The sequence below is a fragment of the Pieris napi genome, chromosome 15 (genome assembly GCF_905475465.1).
Source record: "Pieris napi chromosome 15, ilPieNapi1.2, whole genome shotgun sequence".
NCBI lineage: Eukaryota > Metazoa > Arthropoda > Insecta > Lepidoptera > Pieridae > Pieris > Pieris napi.
Genome location: NC_062248.1, coordinates 6,816,768 through 6,841,906, shown reverse-complemented (window position 1 = coordinate 6,841,906; position 25,139 = coordinate 6,816,768). Strand labels below are relative to the sequence as shown.

The window sequence follows — 25,139 nt, the reverse complement described above, 5'->3', positions numbered from 1 at the left end:
TTAACAATTATTTAGATTATATTCACACATTAAATAATAGTCTATACACGGTCAGCTGCTGCGAACTATAGGCGCCGCTATATTGGCCTTGGCTGCTATGACGAGCGCCTTTCACTTTATCCCTACTCCGCGGCCGACCGTCACGCGACATGCAACACACAGACGAAAAAGTTTGAGACGATGTAATAAAAGTTTCACTTTAAAACTATCTGAAATAAAAAGGCTCTAAAAAAAATATTTTCCTCAATGCTTACATTGAAATTAGGTCAAAAAATCGCCTTCCTTCTTTGCCAAAGTCAAGTATTGTTATTATAGAATTTTGAAATCGTTTTGTTTAAATTAACCGATCAAACCCGTATCCAAAATCGGATCGTTATTAGAATAATTAACAGTTATAACGGTAAAATTTCGCGATGTTTACAAACATATTATTTTGCTGCCCCGCTGATGCTTTAGGCAACACTTTGCTTAGAAATTCAAGAGATATAATTAAGAATTTTGCGCGGCGCAATAATTGGGGATCTCCTAATGACTGATATCGGGTTCCGAGTAATTAGCGCCAGGGGCTTAGGTTAATTTTAAAAAATATTAATTTCCATCCTTTTGAACGTTTTTAATAACTATCCTTAAATCTGGGTCCGAATTTCTACTTTGCTTTGATGCAACATCAGAACAATTGACAATGATTTCGGATGAAATACGGTATAACATACATTTCATCAGGAGTCGATGTCATTGACCATACATATAATACTAATATTATAAATACATGGTTCTATATTCTTCAAGTCCTTTGATTGTTATGAGTTTTGTAATAGATATGGACTACAAAATTACAAGATACTTTTAAACGTATTTTTAGCTTACCAAATTGGGTCGTTCATTAGTCTTCTATTCTTCTTATACATTTTAATATATTTCTCTATCTACTATCTCAATACAGAAATATATTAAAAATATAATTGACATATATTATACGTATGTATATCTACAATTTCTTATGAATGCACCTTTATTTATATGTTATATTTTTAATTGTATTAAACAATTTATTACAAAGTCTTTTTAAAACATGCACGTAAACGCACGTATTACATACTCGAATACAATTATTATTTAATTATAATAAGACAATACAATATCAATTTTTAATTGAACGAAGACCTTGACGCGGTATTCACTTCCCCTAACACGAGCTGTTCTGTTGAGGCCCTACAATAGCTAGCGTGATACAAACATACACATAATTTTAATACCAAGGTGAAGCATTAAAAGTCAGGGATCAAATGCCTTTAATACCATACAGGAAAACATTTGAGTCGATTATCGATAAGTATCTTTTCAACCGACTTCGAAAAAGTAAGTTCTCAATGTGTCGGAATTTTTGTTGTAAATATTACTTGATCTATTTGGAATAATTTTATGTAACTCCTAGATCAATTAATTGTTATGACGCTATTTAGTAAACTCGAACTACAAATTTAAATAAGACATCTTTAAACATTATAAAGACGCATTTATTATATTTAAAGAGTTAGAATGCTTAATAGCAGACGTTAAAGATTTAATGAATTAACTAACCTTTTTATACTTAGCGAAATGGTTGAAAGAAAAAATTGTTTTATACGAAAAGAAAACTACAGTTTCAGCCCCTTTTGTCTTAAATTTTTCAACTGAAATGAAATGCCTAGTGAACTCTTTCGTGCATTTATACTGTGTAAGACACGACCAAGACTTCTTTCATAAAAATTTAATTCTCTAATTCACCCTCCGGGAAGCGAGTAATTACAGTAAAAGGTCTTAAGCATGAATGTTATGACGGTGTTTATGAAAAGTGTATAGGAGTAGGTATAATGAGGCATTGAAGCCTCTTTTTACCAACTTCAATGCCCACCACACAATAAATTTTAGGAAGGAATCTTTTATGAGTTTTCCTAACACCGTGTTATAAAGTTAAAAGATTTTTTCCTCTTTAAAGTAAATGATGTTTTACTATAACTTCAAGTAATTTGACGCCACGAAATAATTTATTATATACAAAATTCTTTCGAGATTCTTTAAATCTGGTAAAATGTGGTAAAAAACAAAAGATAGAGAAGACCGAAACATTAGGGCAATTTTTTTTCGAACTTGACTTTATTTTTTTTTAAACAGTATATCTAGTATCCTTTAAGTGTAGATATAGACTAGTTAGACTACTTTAAAAGAGATACGTACGAACTACGAAGGCACTACTTCTGAAGAAAATGTCCGAAGGTGCTAAAAAAATAAAATAAAATATTTTAATGAAATAAAAACTAAATAATATTTGCCATCTATCGAAGTAATAAAGGTAGTAAGAATTTTATTTTATATTTGAATATACATTTACGTAAAAGACATTAACTTGAAAAAGTCCTACGAAATTTCCTTTAATTCAATATTAGAGGGATCTACATTTGACATGATGATAATTCGAAGGGAAGAAGTCGAATTTAATAGCGAGTTAAATGATACGTGGTCTGATTGGAAAATGTATGCTTATTCAGGTCGGCCCTCCCCTCCCAACCCTCCGCACGGCTGATTTGAAATGAATGGTAATAATGGCCGAGAATCCCGCTCGCATCGTTTTGTATGATTATTCGAGATTAATTATTTGTCGGAATTTTGCTGGCTAATTTTTCGGAACGGGATTTTTCCGCTTTGACTGACGTTTTAATTTCAACTCTACTTGGGGTTCCGATGCCATACAACTTACCTTATATTTTACATCGTAAATAACATGGGGTGTATAATTAGTTAATTATTATTTAAAATTTATTGAAATTAAAATGATCATATTTTTATTTGTTTTGATTAAGTAACATTTGGATATAGAGTACACCAAAATTACGATTCTTAATTAAGAGAAAAATACCATTACCCCATTGAAAATCATTATGCTCAAAATATGTTTCTAATGATATTGGTATAATATCATTAGAAATATAGAATATAACTTCGTATATATACGGACATTGGAGCAACTGAGTTCTTACACTTTCTCAGTATGTTGAAAGTCCTGCCCCACCCAAATGGGTCATGGGATCATATTCACCCATTTGTCTTTTGAGTCTAAATCTTCCTGAAACCCTACATCTCAGCGTTGTATGAAATAGCGGACTAAAATCAATTTATAAATATCATACAAATCTACATCGATCAGAGGCCTTAGCTATTGAACACGTCACAGAGGTCCCAAGGGCCGTCTGTTGATGCGAATATCAAATCGCTGTCACCCCAGGCTCTATAATATACAATCCATTAGACGACACGGGAAAGTGGCACCTTGTGTCCATCATGTGCCACTCAGCGCCCGTCACCACTATGAATTGATATTTTATTATTTACTATTTCTGTAATATATTTATTTAAATGTCCTCCTAAAAGTCAGCTTACTTTTAAATTTTAAATATGGTATGGACAACACTTCTTGTGTCTGTACACTACAAACATGATTGCTGTAGTACGTCTTTTACCTTCCTCAACGTTTACGAACAGTTAAGAGAGTTAAAAGACGTATTTCCGTCTGCCCAAAACCTCAGTAGCGGCTACGGGATTTCACAATTTTAAATGCCACCCTCGTCTTGGTCACTAATAACCGATTTAATTTTAAAAGTGGAATCAATTACGTATCTTATTCTACTCACTCCACTTTTATAAAATCATTATTTAAAACTGCCGTTTATGAAATTGAGCCGGATTCACAAATTCGGCGTTCTTTGTTTCAGAAGTTCCCTATAAAATCATTTCTAAATCAAAAGATTTTTGTTTGGCAAGTAATTGGCATTCGTAGTCTCGACTGGACGCTCCCAGGGGGCCTGAGCTGGCGCATTCTGACGACTGAACTAAGTAGAAAGATAGAACAGAATTAAGCGGGCCAATTATCCCGTATTGGATTTATTGGTAATCTCTGCACGAATGGGCGCGAGGGTGCGAAGCGAACTTTTGATGATGCCTACATCGGTATTATGAACAAAGTTCCAATTTTTATACTGTTCTTATTGTTCGATGTTTCTTTGCTTTGAGTGTACGAAGCTGATAAGAAAAGGAAGATTAACAAGTACATGGAAACACTGTATTTGAGTAGCGTTAGTATCAGTTTTGTTCTTAATATTTGCTATAATGCCAATTTTTATTATATTAATTATTTAAAATTATTGTAATTTTATTTGAAACATTGTTTTACACGAATCTTTTAAACCTCGTTTAGTCGTCATATCGTTTATATTTTATGTCTTGTAAAGGGAATTTACTAATATTTTACGACCTAAAATACATAGATATATTCTACCAACATAATATACGTAGAATAAGTGGTTATTATAATAATAATATCTAATAGTTTATTTAATTCTACTACTGGTACTTTTACATTTAAACACGTTTCTATTTGAATCTTCTTTTAGGTATCTGTGTGCCCTTTTTGGCAAAGGCCTCCTCCAAATCCCTGAATTTCTACCATGTACCACTGCTGTTTATTTAATTTGGTCTATCCACATTGTAAGTTGTTTCCATCTTTTTCGTTTGCTGTACCTTGCGCACCAGTTCAGTACTTTTCTCCTCCACTCTTCTGTTCTTCTTGCTATGTGCCCACCCAACTTCAATTAATCTCAAAGTAATAAAAGTGGTAATTATTCAGTGTCAAATTAAAAACTTTGCATTTGACAAAAGGGTTAAATTAAATAATAAATAGTAAGCATATCAAATAGCTTACTTGTATCCCTCCAGTAAGTCAATAAAACAATTATATATGAAAAACGTACTGTAATGGGACGCGCGACAAATATTTGGGACGTGAAACGATGAAAAGGGTATCATTTTCTCGTACCATAAATAATTTAGAAAAACGAGGGGTCAATCTTTAATAAATATCGACAATCGAAATTTTATTGCGTCCATCCCGGTCCCAGCTGACCTATATCGTCTTTGTATCTTTGCCTGCCATAAGGGAGGGTCATCGCGAGATTTATATGTTCATCCCTTAGTGACAAAGCGCCAAAACTATGAAAAGCGACATTCAATCCGCGATATTCCTTTTATGTCCAATAAAATATACCATTTGTTATCTACTCATTTTACTTATTATACATCGGTTCATACACACAAATTATACGTGATGTTTATTTAACACGTATAATTTGTGTGTAAACCTTATTATTATTATTCAAATTGTACACTTAAAATTATATATACTTTTACCCGAAGAAATTCATTGTAAAATATCTAGTTTTACGTCTGATACAGTTCAGGATGCGGGTAATTTTTTTTCTTGTTTTAATATTCGTAAGACGTAACATGTTGGGGCTCATGGCACTCCGATTATTCTAAACGACTTAAGGAAAGACGTTGGTGCAAACCAATTAAAAAATATCAGTGGCGATACAACCTTTTTAGGTCTGGGCCTCTGATTTCTGTATCTGTTTCACGATAATTTGTAAATCTAAGAGGCAAGTAGGTGATCATCCTCCAGTGCCTGACACACGCCGTCGACTTTTTGGGTCTAAGGCAAGCCGGTTTCCTCGCGATTTTTACCTTCGCCGTTTGAGCGAATGTCATATGCGCACATAGAGAGAAAGTCCATTGGTGCACAGCCGGGGATCGAACCTACGCCCTTAGGGATGAGAATAGGCCACTAGTCCAACACTACAAACCAATTTATCCAATAATATAGTATTTAGGTTTGTAACTGTATATCTTTGGTAACTGGCAGTAAATGAATTCTTAGAAATAGGTTTAAAATAGAAATGTGTGCGGTATTGTGCCAAACAAACCCTGTTTAGAAAGTAAAAATATAAAGTTGTATTACCCACGTCACTGTCCGTATAGTTTGTCTAAAAACGTCGAACGGGACAAACAAAATTGATATATTGACATAAAAGCATATTTATGTTCTGTTCGTATTGCTAAAAAATCTCAGTGATACGTCATAGCCGTCAGTCTCGCTTACTGCCTCCAGGGTATTGATAAAAAGTTTGTGACTTCGCATAAAGGGACTTACGAAAAAATAAGTGCACTGAATTAGAATAGTTTTTGTAGCAGATGCTGTGTTTTCCTATAAAAGGCGTATCGTCATTTGTTTTCTTTAAAAATACTCCCGTAGCAATGTCATATTTGTGGCAGTAACAAAACAGTATTCAATTTAATAAATAGAAGCAATACTAAATTTCAGCGTCAGGTTAGAGTTTAAGTGTACTCAACCCAAAGGTCGTGCGTTCGAACCCTAAAAAAATAGGTTTTATGTGCAATTAACGACACAAATCATCGTACAGCGGTGTAGGGTGATATCATGAGGAAACCACTTCGCTTCAAACCCAATAATGAATGATTTTATATTACATAGAATGTCAGAAACAGACTAAGGATAACCCTACAAGTTTGGCCCATGCCCCATTGATTAAGACTTAATAACAAATACGTTAAATATGAATATCACATTAAATTTCGTACCGTAATAAATACTTGGTCAGCGCATAACGTATAGTAAAAACAGTAAAATAACAGCCTCTAAAACCATACAAATATATTAGTTCCAGCTATTCCCTATAATATTCTGAAGGACATAAAGATTAATATTATATGAAGGCAAGTTATTTCCCTAATGTATCCATTAAGTATAATATATCGATAATTATTTCCGCAACTAACAGTAAATATTCAGCGCACACGCTCACGTGGCTTACATTGACAGGGCCTAGTTTATGACATGGAATAAAATGAAACAGTTTTATATTCTTATAAAATTAAAATCATTGCTATATTCTACTAAGGGTCTAAAATATAGGAACAGCGTGTATTGTTAGGCCTTTTTAGAAATCGCTATCGGGGGTTTCGCTTTAATGTCCATTACGTTTAGTCCCACTTAAGTTAATAAAACACAAGTTCAGCGAACAGATCTGAACCTTAACTTACAAGTTAGTTTATTGATACATATTTATTTTGTGTAGACCCACTAGACGTTTTTTGTTTCAATTGCAGGCTGCTAAGTAGCGATCAAGTCTCATTGAGCTTCTTCCGTGGACTCCGGCTCCGACCACAAAGCACCAACAAGGACTGTGTTTGAAGAGCAAAAATAGAAGAATGCGAGGAAACATGATATAAAAAAACGATTTCTCTTTTGTTATAATTTTTAAGTAAACTTAATATATTAATTATTATATATGTACTAAATTATGCTTCAACAGTCGTAACCGCGATATTATCATCTATTGTTGTGTCGTTAACGACTAAATCTGTAGAATTAGACAAAGGCTCAGCTGTACTATTTTCACTAAAAACTTCACTTGTGACACTAGTTTTATTTTCCTTGATATTGTCAGCAATCGTTTTATTTCCAGAAACAGATGTGTGATTTCCGCTAAAATTATCCATTTCAACATCATCATCAAAATGCGTTTCCGGTTCTTTCTCTTTTTTCTGAGCCCATATCGGTCGTTTTGTCGTAGGCGCACCTAATTTCCATTTTTCCTGAATCCCTGATTTATCTGTGTACTTTGCTTTGTCTTTTTTAGCATAACATGTGCAATAACATTTCTTATCTGCATATGCAATGTCATATTTCAAATCTAGGCATTTTTGTATGCATAGATAAGCCTTTTCGAAATCCAAACATTCGGATGTTCTGTGGAAGCCGTAACGAAGAATTGATTTTCTTCTAGTTCCTGAATAAAACGTAGAAATACTATAATTTATTCTGACTTTGATATTAAACAAAAAAAATTAACCATACCATTTTCAACTCGTTCAACAGTAACGAAATCATTTGGAGAAATAGCTGGAAACATAAAACTATGCTTTAAAATATTTTAAATAATAATAAAACTAAAAAATAATAAAATAAAACTTTTAAAATTTAGTTTTTTATTGATACGACACAGATAATTTATTATTTAGTAAAATGTACTATTGAAGTAACCATATAAAGCATTAGTTGGATACAGTCTATTATTGTTTCCAATATTAATTATAATTTAATAATACTTGAGTCATAATTCATAAAATAAATAAAAATTGGGGCCATACTAAAGTCAAAATATCATTTATTCATATAGATAACACACTGTACCCTTAAGAACGTAACAAAAAAAACCTTCTAAATTTAATCTACTCTTACCAATAACACTATCATTCACGCTATACGAAAAAGGCAGTAAAACAAAAACGCCTAAAAGATAATGCAACATTTCGCCAAATTATCGAAATATAAATTTGCAAACAACGATGGTAAGTTCATAAATGTACTTTTTAACAGTTTCAATAATCATAAAATTCATAAACATTACACCAATCTGTAATATAAAATTTTATTGCATGCTGCATATTATTAAGTATTGAACAGGTAATTGAACGTATGTATGAGCACTTAAAACCTGTCTGCTTAATGCTTGAGATATAAAAAATCAATAACACAAAGAGAATCATAATTTTATTGCTTGTATGCACTTTATTCCTACATGACATTTACACGACACCTGAATATTTTTATCTCAAGAACTTCAAGAATTGATAGGAGGCAGAGTTAATTTGAAAAAAAAAATTAGGACAACATTTATATTTTTGTGAAATCATTAATATTTCACTCTGAGTAGGTACTTGCAGTAGATATTTAGGCTGAACGCTTTAACTTTTACCTATTTTTATCAAAAACATATTGAACTTGGCATACGAGAGCCATAGTTTGTGCTTAGTCTTGGCTCTGAACCTTACAAATAATAATTACTTTCAGTCAATAATTTGTTATCAGTTTTAAATTACATTCCTGATATATATAAGGGAATTTGTTAAATATAAAAATGCACCTGTGTAAACGAATTACTAAAATAATATATAAAATTGTATACAATAATTATCAAACAAACAGCATTTATAATATTATAATTTAATAATTTATGCTTCTACAGTTGTTATATTCCCAGAAGTATTGTTAACACTTGAGTCATCATTAACAGTACTGATTTCGATTGAATCACTAATAGTGGTATAGTTAGTTTCACTTCTAGTTGTTGTTATATTCCCAACCATGGTAGTATCTATTTCCCCAGATGACAAAAGCTCTGGTGGAAATAATGTACCAACAACTTGATATAGTTTCGGAGGATTCGTCTTCGGAACCTTTCTCGTGGTTCCATTTGTTCTCCACATAAAAAACGGTAGAAATGTGGAAGTCTTCATCTCGTGACAACTGCACGAGCACTTATGGTTCAGGCGAAATATTTGGTAACCGACGCTCTTGCATGCCGTTAGACAGTTAAATATCTTCACGTAGTTTCCACATTTATTGTAAAAACTTAAACCGTAATGTTTGCGAAGGTCATCCTCTGAAATACATTAATTATTGGATGAGAAAAAAGAGCAAAATACGCATGAAAAATTAAATGAATAAAAAAACCTTCAAGAGACTCTATGCCAGCGTATAATGCAAGAAAGAACAATATTTTCATAATATTACAGCATACAACACTGGTTAGCATTTATTAATTTACACTATGTCGTATAAGCTTGTAACATAATTACAAAATAATATATGCGTCCTAATGGAGTTTTTTATTGCCCTCTTAAATATCAATTTGAATCGCGGTATAATATTAATGAGCAATATTGCTGACATCACACCATATCTTGGCAATAAATTAAAACTATTTATGTCGTTCATGGCATGAATTTTAAAGAAAAGTTGATAAGAACTTTTCATAATAATTTGATAATTTCTATGCACGCTTGGGCAATATATATGTTATGCATAAATTCTTGTTTCGCTTTCTAAAAAGTTCTGTTTCGATCTGCAGCTATATAACGACTAATTAATAAATCAAGAATGTGATAATGGATGCGCACATGGGACTCAAACTAAGATTCTCAGAATCGACCTCTCTATGGCCACCCAAATGATGATTTCATTATCTGTATGATTTTGATTGATGCATCAAAAGAAGTTTAGCAGTCGGATTCTTTCCATAACCGACATATTTGCTTTGTTTATTACTCGGAACTAATTGATCTGCGGCGCCATGGTTTTTGAGTGGTCAGATTCGATTAGGGAATTTAGTATGTATATGCAATTGCTATTCATATAAAATCAGATACAATTTTTTGTAGACATAGTTTTGGAGACATTGTATGAGCTGTTTATAGCCACCGTCATCGGTCAAGTGACACAAAAACAAACATTTAGAATTAAATTATACAAATAATGTTACACTAAGAGTTTAAAAATAAATTGACTATTTCCCACTACAATAAAATGTAGTAAATTCCCAGTAAAATGAAGTAAAATCGAATCAATATTATTTTGAAAAGGAGCCGAACCGGGTGTGAAGCGTACGAAGCAAGCAAGAAAACTACGTAATAGTTGGCTGGTAATTCTATTTCCTTATATGTTTTTCTTACACCGGAGAGTTTAAATTTTTCTGAAAGAACCAGTAATTCTTTTTTTATAGGTACATAAACCGTAAACTTTGGTTGTTTATCTGTGAAATAGCAATAAAGAAGGTTACAGGGGGAAAACGAAATGTCCAGAAATAAAGTGACAGGTCCCCAGTTTACGCCAACTAAGGTACAAATTGCGATATTAAGCACAGAGCGTGATGAAAAAACACAAACTGAATATAAATTAGGCTGGAGCAGCGCTATAATCAATATAAACGATGCTAAAGAAGATTAGAAAAATCCCGTAAGGAAACAAATTTCACGACACCGAGAGATTTACTGGTATTTTTAATGTCTATTAGACACCCTTTATTTATTGTGTTCGAACTATTGTATGGAACAATAAAATTTTCAACTAACTTAAGACAAACATATTGAATATATAACACTGCCACCCACTAACGATACCCCTAGAGATTATTATACAACTACATAGTATTTTATCTCTCTAACAAGGTTAACGCAAACTTTCCAGATTCGAATCCTGAGTTATAGATATGGACTACTGCATCTACTTAATAAGCAACATAGTGAAGATACTGAATTTTGATCTAATATTATTTATTTACAAACTAACATTTTCTAAAACACAATGGAAAATAATAAACCTTACATCATAATTAGATGACTTTTTCAATTATATTTTTTAATAAACCATAAAATTGTCTGGATTGCGTTCTGGCTGCGTTATCTTCATGATCTTAAAAAATACAGTGAGAAAACCTAGAGACATTAAAAAAACGTAGAAAAATATTAGATTCTTAAGCTAAACCAAGTTACGTGTACTTTTTTGCTCTATAAATTCCATCACTTTTTAAGGTCGACACAATTTAAAAAACCAGCGGCGCTACAACATTTTAGGTCTAGGCCTCAGATTTGTGTATTAGTTTTCTCTAATAGGCAAGTATGTGATCAGCATTTCGTGCCTGACTCTCGCTGTCTACTTTTTGGGCATGCCGGTTTCCTCACGAGGTTTTCCTGCACCATACGAGTGAATGTGTAATGCGCACATAGAAAATCCATTGGTGCATTGTTATCCATTGGTGTAATTTCAACATAGGTTTTTGTAGAGGACACTGTACGCTTCAAATATTGGAAGCTTATTTTATTCATTTTCATTCACACACACGCGCGCACACACACACACTCACACATACACACACACAAACACAACCCAAATTTATTTTTACGACTCCGTTTGCAATGTTTTCTTTTAGCACTTACTTATGTTCTTCTATTGTATCTTATGACAATAACCTGATTGTACGTGTTCCGGTCCGGTGGTGGAGAGGCTGGCTATCTGTCTCTCAGGTCTCCTGTTACAGAGACCAGTCTCTCACATACACTTCCTAATTTTATCATCTTAGTTTAATCATAATAACCTTGTATGTATATGTGAGATAAGAAATAAAGATTATTATTATTATTGATTTCGTTTCATGTTCCAAAATGAGATGAAACCTTTTTTAGAACTATTTTAAATTTGAATAATGCTCACAAGTAATTAATAATAATAATATAGCCTTTTTATTTCCATATCCTTAATTTCCATTTCAAATGTTGTTAGTATTTACTTATAGCTAATTGTTAATATTAATATGTTAGTTGTTTGTGGATATGGACCCCTCTTGGGTCAAGGCCTCCTCCAACCCTTTCCAGATTTCTCGGATCTTTTCCAATGTCAGCCACTCTTTGGCTTTCCCACTCTTCTTTTTCCGGGTGGTACCTTCCATTGTGTTCTCTTTAATGTGCATCTGATGTCTAGATATCGTGTTTCATGACCGGGCCATTACCATTTTAATTCCAAGCTTGTAACCGTGCATCGATTGCTTTAATTTTTTGTCTAAGATATTCACTTTTGATATTGTGTATCTTCTTTATATTTAGTATACTTCTTTCCATAACTCTTTGTGTTGATATAATATTTAGCTTAATCATTACCAGAAATAAATAATTATTGATTTCTTACACTCGACTTTACAAATATTTACGTTGTATCAAGCTAATTAATCTCTGCCCTCGGACGTCCGCGAAGGGATGGAATCGTATGCCTTGTAATAAAATCTAATCATAGTTACTGACTACAATTACAAATGCTTCTGATTAATGACTTTCGAAATGAGTTGAAACAACAGATATAACGCTTTTTATGTTTGTTATGTTTACATAAAGATTCTTTGTGCGGGATGTTTTATGGTTTTCTGTTCAACCGATTTGTATATGCATGAAAATAGATTACAGTTTTTCCAGTTATTGGTTGTAATAAATCATTGCACATCCGTCGATCATTAATAAGATCGGCCTTAAGACCTAGAAGTTATCTTAGTATAAGATCCCGATATACAACGACCTTCACCGAGATGCTTATTTAATGAAACGTATTTTATATTTAATTTAATATGTCAATAAATATAATCCATAAGGGTTGCCTAGCAAATTTCAGTCCAGAGTATGTTTAATTAATATTTAAAAAAATAATATTTTTTTATAATTTGCATGTAGTAATTTTTTTTAATTTTTTTCAATCAATATTTTTATTCAGGGTAGTATTATATATGTATCACTATAACTTTCTTTTTTACTAAAGATGTATATATATTTTAGTGTCACATAAAAAATATACACATAAATAATTACTTGATTAAAAACAACCTAACGTTTGCATATTCTATGGGCTTTATACTTTCGATTGGTATAGAATTTATCTAATAATCATACCGGTGAAATGTTTAAAAAAATTTTTTTTTTTAAATATTAATTAAAATACTCTGGACTGAAATTTGCTAGGCAACCCATATGGATTATATTTATTGACATATTTAATTAAATTCAAAATATGTTTCATTAAATAAGCATCTCGGTGAAGGTCGTTGTATATCGGGATCTTAGACCATCTATAAAGTAATAAAACCGGCCTATAGTTCAGTTTTTTGTCATAAACATATTTACATTTCTCGTTCGCGTTTATATGAGAATCTAAATAATAACGCTGATAACATTTGACATGTTCTAAAATAAACATGGCTTTAATCAAAACAAACACGGTATGGTGCCTCTGTTATTATTTATGGTAATATAATCATTATTTCTGTTCTATTACACCTTGAAACATAAATACACAGAAATATTTATCTACCTATAGTTAATCTCTTTCTACCGACTATTAACAGTTACCCAACACTAAAAAGAAAACAAGATAAAAGAATACAAAAATACAACAACAATGAATAATAAATATCTATCTATATATAAATATCTATCATAACAAGAAAAGTAAAACAGTACTTTGAACATCCAGGTGCAAAAAAAATCCCGTATAAAAATGTCTGGAAAATGCATGTTCAAATACAAGCGCCGTTTTTTTTAACTAACAGGTTTAGTAGCTTTTATCTACTCACCACTAGATGTAAGGTAAGATGAGACAGAGGTATGATACTTGGCTTACAAATGCCCATTTACTCCATTCCCAGACAGAGTAGTGGTCCTGTAGAACAAACAAAGGAATAGAGTTCCGTTCCGCACCGGTGATTGAATTTACGATATTGAAACATCTCGCTTGAATTTGTATATGAAACATTTATCACTATGACAAGTCGACTACCTACTTACCCCCTCCCTAAACCTACCAATCCAAGTTAATGCTCTGAATTCAAATCTTCCGTATCGCATTAATCCGGGCGAGGGTCGTGCCGTAATAAATTCCGTATTATACGCACGACACGCGTATTAAAATAAACATATAAACATGTTACACCCCCGCGCTGTACAATCGCGTACAGAAGCTTCTCAATATTTGATTGACAGATATGTACAGTGTGTGTTAGAAGATGGGTGAAGGACGCACTGAGCCCGTTTAGTGGGACTAGTGAAAAGGGCAACCAAAGACCATATAACCATTAAATGTCACAAGCATACCCTTTTTGTATCAACATATTACTGTTTTATAAAAACATTAGGTATACCTTGACCTGAGACATAAAGAAGTGAAAAACCTTGCCTTTCTAACTACTTCACTCATGAAACAGAGAAATAACATTACATGTAGTATTTTAAGATGCTTAACAGCTATTGTAATGAATCTTGTTTAATTTTACTGTCATTAATTAGGTATTTCAATATTAACTTTTTCTCACGAGTGTACAATATTTCTTGCTCTGAAATGCCATTTTATTATAACAATAGGTGAGTCCCAACGGAGGTCTGGGGTGCAAGTGTATGCATGACACATTGTAGCTGAGTGCATTCACTCTCGTTACATCAATTATAGTCTTGCACGCCTGCGAATTAATAAACTGCTTCAACAAAAATTGGAATAGGGTGACATTATTGTTTTATTAGAAAATTGACAGTTTTATACAATATATTTATTTAAATTGAAAACGGAATTTAATGTACAAAGAGAACAGAATATAATTTTTGGTGGGTAAAATATTTTTTTTTGTTTCTTTCACATTAATTACTCATGCGATAGAATTACACGATAAAACATTCACCTGGATCATTCTACAATTAATAAGAAAAGATAACTAATAATTAAACAAGCAACTCTTATGAACTCAGACATAGTACAGACTACCAGTTTACCTGTATATCAATAATTATATGATCTAACTAGCATAATATTTAATATGCACTGCAATTCAAACTATTAAAAATTTTGTATTTTACCTACATTAATTTATTAACATAAATTATAATTATAACTTATATTAATATCTAACTAAATTCCTTGATCAATTTCTTCTTTCACATACACCGACATACTTTTGCATACATTCATCGTGGAGCCATTGTATTGTGAATGCGTTTAAACCTTCATTAAACCAATTGTATCAAAACGCCACCAAATCCTTTGATGTCTATCAAAGGCTTTTAATTGTGGAGCAATCCCAAATCGCGTTTATAATTTATGATGATGATAAGACGTCCCTTGAAACATCGTTTTGTAGATAGGTATCTATCAAATTACGGCCACCTCCCCTCCGAAGTGACTATTGTTGTCTAACACGGAAAATATTCATTTGAATATTTACTTAACATGGATAATATTTTAATCTTCCCCTTTATACATTTTCTAACGGAGACAATTTCACGCCCGTTTCATTGAAGCGGCGTAACAACCCTGTTCGATACAATGTATTATTATTGTGATTGTTCAGAAATATTCTATCATAAGGTTGACAGTCGCCTGAATTCAGTACGATATCAATTTAACGAGATATTCCTTTTGTTAATATTCGCACACGCTTTATCAAATTCTCTAGCGGGGGTGACAATAAGCTGCTGTAAGTACTCTCTCTAACATATGGATAAAAGCTTTCATTTTACTCTTAGCTCTTTCGAGTGTGATAAACACTTTGATAATGCGCATACGTAATTATTAAATGTGCTTATGTAATTTGAAATACATAATGTATAACTTAAGAAATCTTTTAAAAATCTTAAAAACTTTTTAACGATGAAAGTGGCCATAAAAATCTCACGGTATACTTAAATAAATCTTATGTTGTAACTTTAACTTAATAAACGTTTTTTATTTACTTAGTTTAAATGAAATAAATGTAATTAAAATTTTATATAGCAATTATAAACAGTTCGATGAGTACAAACTCGAGCTAACAAATTGATTTATCTACTTCTTAGACGCCTTTGTTGCGTCAAATTATATCATAATTCTATTGTGAAAACTGTTAACTGCCTCTGCCCTAACAAAAAACTCGCAGGGTCGTGCCCTCCGCTGTTTAATAACATAATAGCACAATTCCCTCGCCGCATGATTCAATTTGGATTTCCTCCAGCCTCCCTTGCGCCTAAAAAATGACAACTTCATTATATTCGCGCGAGGGCGACTTGTTTGCCATAAGGATTATAATGATTAATTCCGTAAAATATTAATACCATCACACCCGTGCACACTTGCAATTTGTTAAAAGCTTATTGAAATTTTAAGCCACATCCATTGTTCGTTGACACGTTGACATCTGTGTAGTGTCTTTTACTTATTTTATTTTAATATAAAATATAACTACATACGTTATTTATAATTATTAAGTTTCATATTTTCGTATAAAATTATGTATTGTTATTAATGACACAGTCAAACATAGCGTCTGATCTTCCCTGTTTAACGTAGACGTTTACGCCTAAAAAATAATTAAATGAAATACAATTTTGATTTAATTCAATTCTTTTTATTATTTGTTGACATTGTTTGTGAAACATTGCGTCTCAATTTGCCAATAAACTTAATTTTCTAGTTACGTTCCGTTTACACCTAAAAACAATTGGAATTAGAAGTATAAGCACGGTTGGATTTTCTCTCTCTTTTTTAGTTTTAGAAGCGACAACTTGAAGTTAGTAAAATACGTAACACACACGTATTTTGTATACTATAAATGTATATAAATATAATCACGTAAAATTAACATATTTTATCAGTGAATCTCAAAGATAATTAATTGTGAAAGGAATTGATTAGTAACAAAGAAGCAATAAGTTAGCAGCATACAGGCGATTTCTTCCGGAGCTTTGTCTGCGCTGAATAAAAACTTCATCTCTCTCCCCGAGGAATTTAATTTGGAGTAATGGAAGTGTTATATTGACTTAACAGGCCAGAAGCTCCCCTAGCAGTTACAGTTATTAAAATGGAGAAATTTATTATTAGCATTTCACTGTTACACTATTTACATTTTAATTTTATTTGTTCTGTGATTCCATTAGTCACAATCTGATGCTTTTATATTTATTTAAGGGTATTTTATTTGAAGAATAGATGTTAAGTATATATGAATTTGTTTATAAATTAAAACTTACGTATAACCTACGACTGGAATAGGTAACATTCAATTTTCAAGTGATTTTCGAAATTTTTAAATAGCATTTGTGTTTTTTTGTAGCCTTCTTATAGGGACCCACATTACTGCGTCCGCTTTATGGATATTCGTTTATATGGCAAATATGATGGTCTAAGATCTCTAAGAATCTAAGTCCGTCGTGTTATGTATATTTTAAATGGTATTATAAATAAAGTATTAACTATTTAAAATTATTTTAATGTTAATTTTTATGCAAAGAAATACAAAAGCAGTAAGGCTAAATAATTCAATGACTCTGAGCTTTACAAATCCTATGATTAACTTATATGTACTTAAATACAAGAGTACAGAATAAAATATTTTTATCACACTATTTTGCTGTACATTATTTTTTCATATCAATAAGTGTAATACATTTTTTAAACGTATATGTATATAAATGTTTATACATGACAATAGATAATTATTATTATCTGGAAATAAAAAAATACACTTCACAAATGTCAAGCATAAAACGTCAAGTTGACGTCGAAAGCGGTTTTCCCGGTTGATAATTAGAGCAATAATGAATTATTAATATTTTAAGTTTGGACTTATAGGTTGTGTAAATATAATTAAACCTAACAGATATATTTAATAATAATTTTGTAAATAAATGCCCACAAAAATATTTTGAGGCTATAATATTTATTAAATTCAAACTTCATAACATTTTAAAATTAAAGACACGTTTTATAATTATATTATTGATAAAATAATTATCATGGTTTTATAATATTTAATCACATAGAACTAGAATAGTATGTTGAATAAAATGTAAATAATAGTAATATTTTCTTTGATGACGCCCCATTTCTATATTCAATGACAACTTCTAATTTTTAGTGCTCTGTGGCCCGCCAGCTTTCGCGCCATTCACATTCTGTATCATTTAACATAAAGAGGCGGTATATGGCCTAAAGGTCTAGATACCAGGCCATAAACTCCAACAAAAAAAAAAGAGGCGGTATAGTCTAAGGATCTTACCTTGTCTTGTAGGTGTATAATCAATTATTTAAGCTTATTATCACTGATTACTTATTCTTATTATGAGTTATTATAAGGACGTGAATAAAACTGTATAAGTGTAGTATATGTGGATAACTCCTGTAATGCATGCGTTTTTCCCATAGTTCATAAACTACCAAAATGTTAGTGTTAATGTAAATTTTTAATTATGTCCAAATCATTCTATAATTCTTTTAAAAATAAAATTTTGGGATCCAGTTAACTTGTCATAGCAAAATAATTCCAAATTTGAATTAAAAAATATTATTAATTTAAAGTGGGTGGATTTTAATTCGTGTAACGAGTAATGCGACACGCACTTGCAGCGTTACCCCGGGTATATCATTTATGTGTCCTTTTGTCGCCTAAATTATATTTACAGAAGTGAGCAGACAATTTCACGGTCTCTTCCCGCACCCCTACTGTGGACTCTAATCAACGGGATGCTAGCTTAGTGTGGATATGAGTTTAATTATTGGTAGAACATAATACAATTGTACACTTCATGAACATAATAAAAGTGATTAAAAAAGGTATAATAATTTAAACCTAAAATCCCAACCTAAGGATCTGCTGAGTATGAGAAAAAGTAGTATTTAGCCAGTATATCTAACTAATGTTAATGCATGCATAAAATAGTTGTATCAATGCTGATTCTGGTGTACAGCATACACTGTACTGAAACCACCAACCCTTTGACAAGCTTTGTTAAAGCTTTTCAATCACAGCATCCATTCCACACTATTCCAACGCTTGCCCTGGATCAATAGAAGGGTGAACACAGATGAGCATGAAAGATTGTCCACATGTTCGACAGGACCCCGCGATCCGCTATCTACGCATCAAATTATAACCTCTCGAACTGTCCTTTCCGCTATATTATCTAATATGTCACTTATTCGCCTCATTATTCTGTTGTATCAAAAGTATCAATCAAATCCCTTTAGGTTTTGTTTTATCTCATAGAGAAGTGAAATATGGTAAACTACCCTCTTCAACACAAAAATATTGTGTAGGTAGGAATCCAATACAGGAACTCGCGCGTACATGGTTACTAACATAGCATACATAAATCACGTATGGAAATGATTGAAGGAAGAATAAGGTAGAATCAGGTGACGTTCAGCGTTCACATTGGAGTCATATTTTACTTACTAATACAGACAGACATAACATTTATTACTAACGAAACACACACACAGAAACACACAAAATAATAATAATAAAAAAAAATAAGGAAAGAAAAAAAGGAATAAGGTACATTCTAAGTGTGTAATGTGTGCGTGTTGTGGTGGTAACTGGCCCTGGCTCAGCATTATGCTGTGGAGCAGACGTGTTCCACAGCGCTGGTCATTCTGCCAGAGACCACAACAGTTAGTTTGCGCCTCAGACAGACAGACAGATAATAATAGTAGAAAAAATAATAATAGTAAAAGTTAACCGTGTAAGTAAAGAAGCCTTGGAAGATTTGTATGTAAAAGTATACCTATAGTAAATAAAATAATTTTTACTTAAACTACTATAAGAAATAGATAAATCATTTTTTTTAGGCGGATTTAAATTTATTTCATTTCATACAGATCACTTAATGTCCCCATTAATATGCAAGCTACTTAAATAGCTACTTTTAAAGGCCAATATTAATTGGAAATCTTACAACGAAATATATAGAAATAACTCACAACCTACACGTTTTACGTATCAAGAAAATTTCCTATAATATTGCAAATTCATGTAATTATTGACACACGATTAAATATTATCTACAGAATCAACGGCTCGCAACATCGGAGGCAGAAGCGTCGCGTGGCCTCTTCCTGAAATTGACAAGCAAATAAATTGCGAGATCAAAGCTCTTAGAAAAACATATCGCAAGGGGCGGTTCCCTGTACGAAGAATACCGGAAACGGAAGTGACGACAGTCACCGATAGGAAGAGATGCACGGCGCCGGAATAGCCCACTTCCTGTAAGTTGCCTTCACTTATCTCAGCGGGGCGCGTAAATATTACCTTACTTATATAAATCTTTCGTAAAGTATGTCAACAACTTGCTATGCTCGCTTGCCAAATACAAGGAGATGGGATGCCAACTTTGGAGGTGACAAATAGTTGTTAAAGTTATTTATAAAACCAAGTAAATAACATACCAGTTTCTGTGGACTGCAAAAAAAAAGACAGGTCAAAATAACCTTAATGCGAAGGGGGTAAAAGCAATGGTTCGACTCTTGAGGTCGTGCATTCGAGTCACTGATTTGCGCCGATGTATTTTGATATGTGCGTAACTCTTGCTCATACGGTAAAAGAGAATATCGTAAGAAAACTGCCTATTGAAAAAAAATTGAAAAATCGTAAATAGAAATCTGAGGCAAATACCAGTGGTACAATTTGTAGTAGTAGTGTATTTCTTTGAGTGGACAAAGTATTAGTATGTCAGGCTGTATAACACGGTTATTCTAAATTAAATTATTAAACGCAAATAAGTTTCAATTCGACTTTGCAAAAGTTAATAGTTACAAGACGTTTGATTAAAATTATAATTATCCAATAAAACCACAAAGGGCGGACTCGATAAGTGCCTGTTATCAGGAAGTACAACTCATTTCCAAACATAATAGATGTTCCGTTGCGTGTTAGCCGAAATTAATTTATTCTATTATTTTTTAGGGTTCAGGCATAACGAAAACATATAACAACACCATACGTTTTTTCGACGATATAGAGGAAAGTATGCCGAAAAATATAAATCGCCATAGTTAAAAATACATTTCTAGTTGATATGTTTCAATCAGGACCGGCTTTTACCGTGAAGAGAGCCCCGGAACCTCTACAATAGAGACTGAAAGAAAAACCTGAAATTACCCTCTGATATCTATTGTTTTTCGCTATTTAACCTTTAGATTCTTTGTACAAAAATGATATATGTTTCGTAAATAATAACAGAAATCGTTGAAAAAAAAATCTATTTATTTGGAAAATAATTTGACGATTTGGGATTCTGATAAGGATAGTAGTTTATAGTTTATTGTTTATCAGAATGCCAAATCGTCAAATTATTTTCCAAATAAATAGATTTTTTTTTGTTTGTAAAATGACTGCTTTACGACTGATTTGAGCCGCCGCTGCTGTGAGAGTTCGAAAAGTGAGTTACAGAATCGCAAGGCTGTCTTGAATTCTAGAAGAGATCGTTTATAAGCGCTAAGGCCGTCTATACTCTTCTGTTTATAATTCACGTGTCATGTGTTTATAGTTAAATTTAGTATAATTTGTTAAATGTATTAAGTATACAGATATATATCTATAAGGCCGACTTCGATATCTTTGTTATTTAATTATAAAAAGGTTATATATTTTTCAAAATATACGGAACCATATTTAAGATTAAAAATGTTTTAATAAAATTAGTAAGTAAATTTTCTTGTATACCTTAAGTTTGATAAGATCAAATAGTAAAAATTAATTTAATTCCTTTAGAAAACTGTTGCAATTTTGGTCGTTATATTTGTGTTTATGTGGATTGGTGTTTACGCGTGGATCAAAGGTTTTATTCAACAAAACAATTTTTTGGATTGACCTAGAAGACAGATCTAACAATAAAAAAGATCAATGAAAAGGACACTTATATGTAATACAAAAGTCCATATTCTAATTTGTATCTCAAGTTACAATCTCGTCTTGAGCGCTACAAATATATTAAAATGCATACAAAAAATGGTTTTACAGCTTTCGAAACTAGATTTAAGTTTGATTGATGTGCTAAAATACGGGCCTTAGGTTAAGAGAAGTGCTTACGTCAAAAATGTATTAAATCTGATACTTAGGGTAAGAAAAGCAACACAGAAAATGATATAACTTAAACGGTACTAATACAATTTCACACGCTAATACACTATTCATTCAAATATTTTTCCGCTTAAACTGCGCGGGCGCATTATTTGCATTCACAAAACAATGAAGGTCTCGGTGTTTAATTCGAGATTACAGAGGAAGTGATGCAAATTGTTCAATAAGTGCAATGAGCAGAACTGACAAGTGACTTCGATAGACGCCGTCCATCAAGCATTGCTGCGGGCCGGAACGATGCATCTTCGAGCCCGTTATTTCCCTGTAATAATATAATTAGGTAATTTTCTAACCATATTCCTATGTTTGACAGCGTAATATTAAGTTATTTTAGCTAATTCAAATGATAAGGAGCATGAACGCTCATTTTTCTGGAAAAAAGGCATCAAGGCTTACTGAACCTGCAGCTGAGTTTCATCATCGGACGTCAAGTAGACGAAATTCCAACCGTATCACCACATCCGTCGTTCCACAACTTAGGGTTTTTCAAAGCATTTTTTGTCTCACCACTATGTGCAGCTGAAGCCCACTGAAGTATTTCCAAACCAATACAAACTTAGGGTCCTTCAAGAAAAGAGCATACCAACTCTTAAAATGCCGGCCGGCACTCGCAACACTTGGGAATGTGAGTGTCTATGAATGGCGGTATCACTTAACATCAGGCGAGCCTTCTGCCCGTTTGGCTCTTGTTATATAAAAAATGATAACACGAAGCTAGGCTTTACATACAATTTATACAATGTATTAGTCAATAGTCACTTGTCATAATATAGTCATGTGGAACATGGTGTAATGGTTGCAGCTCCTTACAAACGCTGTGTAAAAACATGGCGATTAAAAAGAATGGCGGAGAGTTTATTGCCAGTTCTCCTCTTCCGTTCTACGCCCTTGATTTGAGAACTGGCACTAAATGTAAAGTTAGAAGCATTTCAAATACATTTCTTTTTTTTGACGATCATAAGTGTACATTGTGTTACCATCATGAATTTTTAATTCCAAATTCATTATCACGTTCCAAGTATTCATATATATTATTATAACTAAAAATCCAACAAGTGTTGTTTTCGTCATGAATATTATTAAAGAAAACTCAAGAATTGATTAATAAACAATAGTAGCCGTCGCTTGTTTGCATTTTGATAAATTAATTATTATTTAAAGTCCGTGAGAATTCATTTACTGGTCGAATCCTAACTCCTATTATTTAGAGGCTAAAGCTGTATTATTATCGTATTACATAGTAAATTACTTGTTGTATTCAATGCCTAGGCATTATCCGCACGACTCTGTTATTGGCGTATACTTAACAACGCTTCCCTGAATGACAAGTCTACGGTAATTGTATGCTCAATTGCCAACTCAAGTCAAATAGAAGTAATAATTTAGTTGTGAGTTTAAACTAAATTAAACTTTTTCAAAACAGATAACTGGTCAATAGACTTTGCTATTTCTATTTCCATGACAGTCTAGGCTTAGCTAAATCGAATTGCCACATGAAAAAGCATTCGCTGTTTCAAATATTTTTTTAGGTTTATTATTCATATAGTCATTACAAAAAAAAAGTTGCAGATCAATGGAAACTTGTGTTGGGCGCGATAGTTTTAGGGCGTGTGTGTATGGTTGTGTGTGAACTGTAAAGGTGTGTGAGTGGCCACATACACCTACTATTTTTTTTTACAATATACATGAAATGAATATGGATTTTTGATATGACCACGAGCGTGCGGTTTTTTACTTCAATTCTCAAGGAAAGATTGAGATTGTCTTCCCCTAACACAATAACAATTATCTATTTATCTACTTTGAACTCTTCATAAAAAATCCGAAGAAAAAGCTTTTTATCACGAAACAGTTTCGACAACTTCAAATTAACGCCTCAGTAATCTAGATTAGTTGAACGCTAAATTATCGGTACAACAGCAAGCGATATTTTCAAATTAGTTTTTTATTTTGTAAGTGTAATGGAATTTAAATTGCGGCGAAGGAAAGCTTCCTTTAAACAATTCCAGCCCCGTTTACTGTTAACTCTTTCTTAGTCACGACTTTTAATTATATTTATATATCGATCGTGTCTTTGGGGAATCGTTAGAGTAAATTACTGGATTATTTGCAATTATTTTCTTACCTTTTAATAACATGTATGTCTTACTGTGGCACTAAATACGAAGGAAGTATAAACTTTTTTGTTAGATCTTAGTACAGCCCATACAATTATCTCACATATCTATTCAACAATAAGTTTTTAAACATCTGTAAGAATATTCGTCCACAATTGTCTCTATCACGTTTAATTTTGGCACTAAATATAACAAAAACATCGCTTAAGTAATTAAAGCCTATTGTACGTTTATCAATAAGACTTCAGCTACAGTAGCAGGTATACCAGTCTGGATGAGGTCTTTGTCGAGGTTGGCTAATGGACTTAAGTTTTAATTTATTGTGAGTAAGAAAAAGGAATTTGTCCGAATTTTTTTTTTTTTTAAAGACAATTCACACCAATTGACCGAGTCCCATGATAAGCTGGTGAAGCTTGTGTTGTGGGTACTAGGCAACGGATATACATACATATTATAGATAGATAGACATGTAAATACATATTTAAACACCCAAGACCTAAGCACAACACCAAATGCTCATCACATCGATGTTCGTCTCAGCCGGGGATCGAACCCGGGACCCATGGATTCGCAGTCAGGGGTACTAACCACTAGACCAATGAGTCGTCGATAATAAAGAATATTTATATACAAGTCAAAGGTTGTAAGGTAAAATAAATTAGGAGTTAGAAATATTCTTCTTTCCTTTAAAGTATTCTTGCAAAATAAGGCTTTATACCATTAATAGACACTCAGTCAATACAGCATCATTAGGGTGTAAGGTGGTGGAAAATGGAGGCTTTAGGCATGCTGTAGCGCGCTCCGAAAGATAAAGTATGAAGCGATGCACGCGACGCGCAATCCAATGAGATTGAAACAGGCATTCAAATTGCAAACC

At 32.3% G+C, this 25,139-nt stretch overlaps 1 long non-coding RNA gene across 1 annotated transcript in view; it reads left to right on the top strand.

Moving 5' to 3' along the window:
• Nucleotides 1-7,520, top strand: part of LOC125056668 — a 174,640-nt gene extending 167,120 nt beyond the window's left edge. Inside the window, exon 4 of the long non-coding RNA XR_007118086.1 lies at nucleotides 6,997-7,520. This is a non-coding gene — a long non-coding RNA (uncharacterized LOC125056668). The remainder of the gene's footprint in view (nucleotides 1-6,996) is intronic.
• The last annotated feature ends 17,619 nt before the right edge of the window (nucleotides 7,521-25,139 follow it).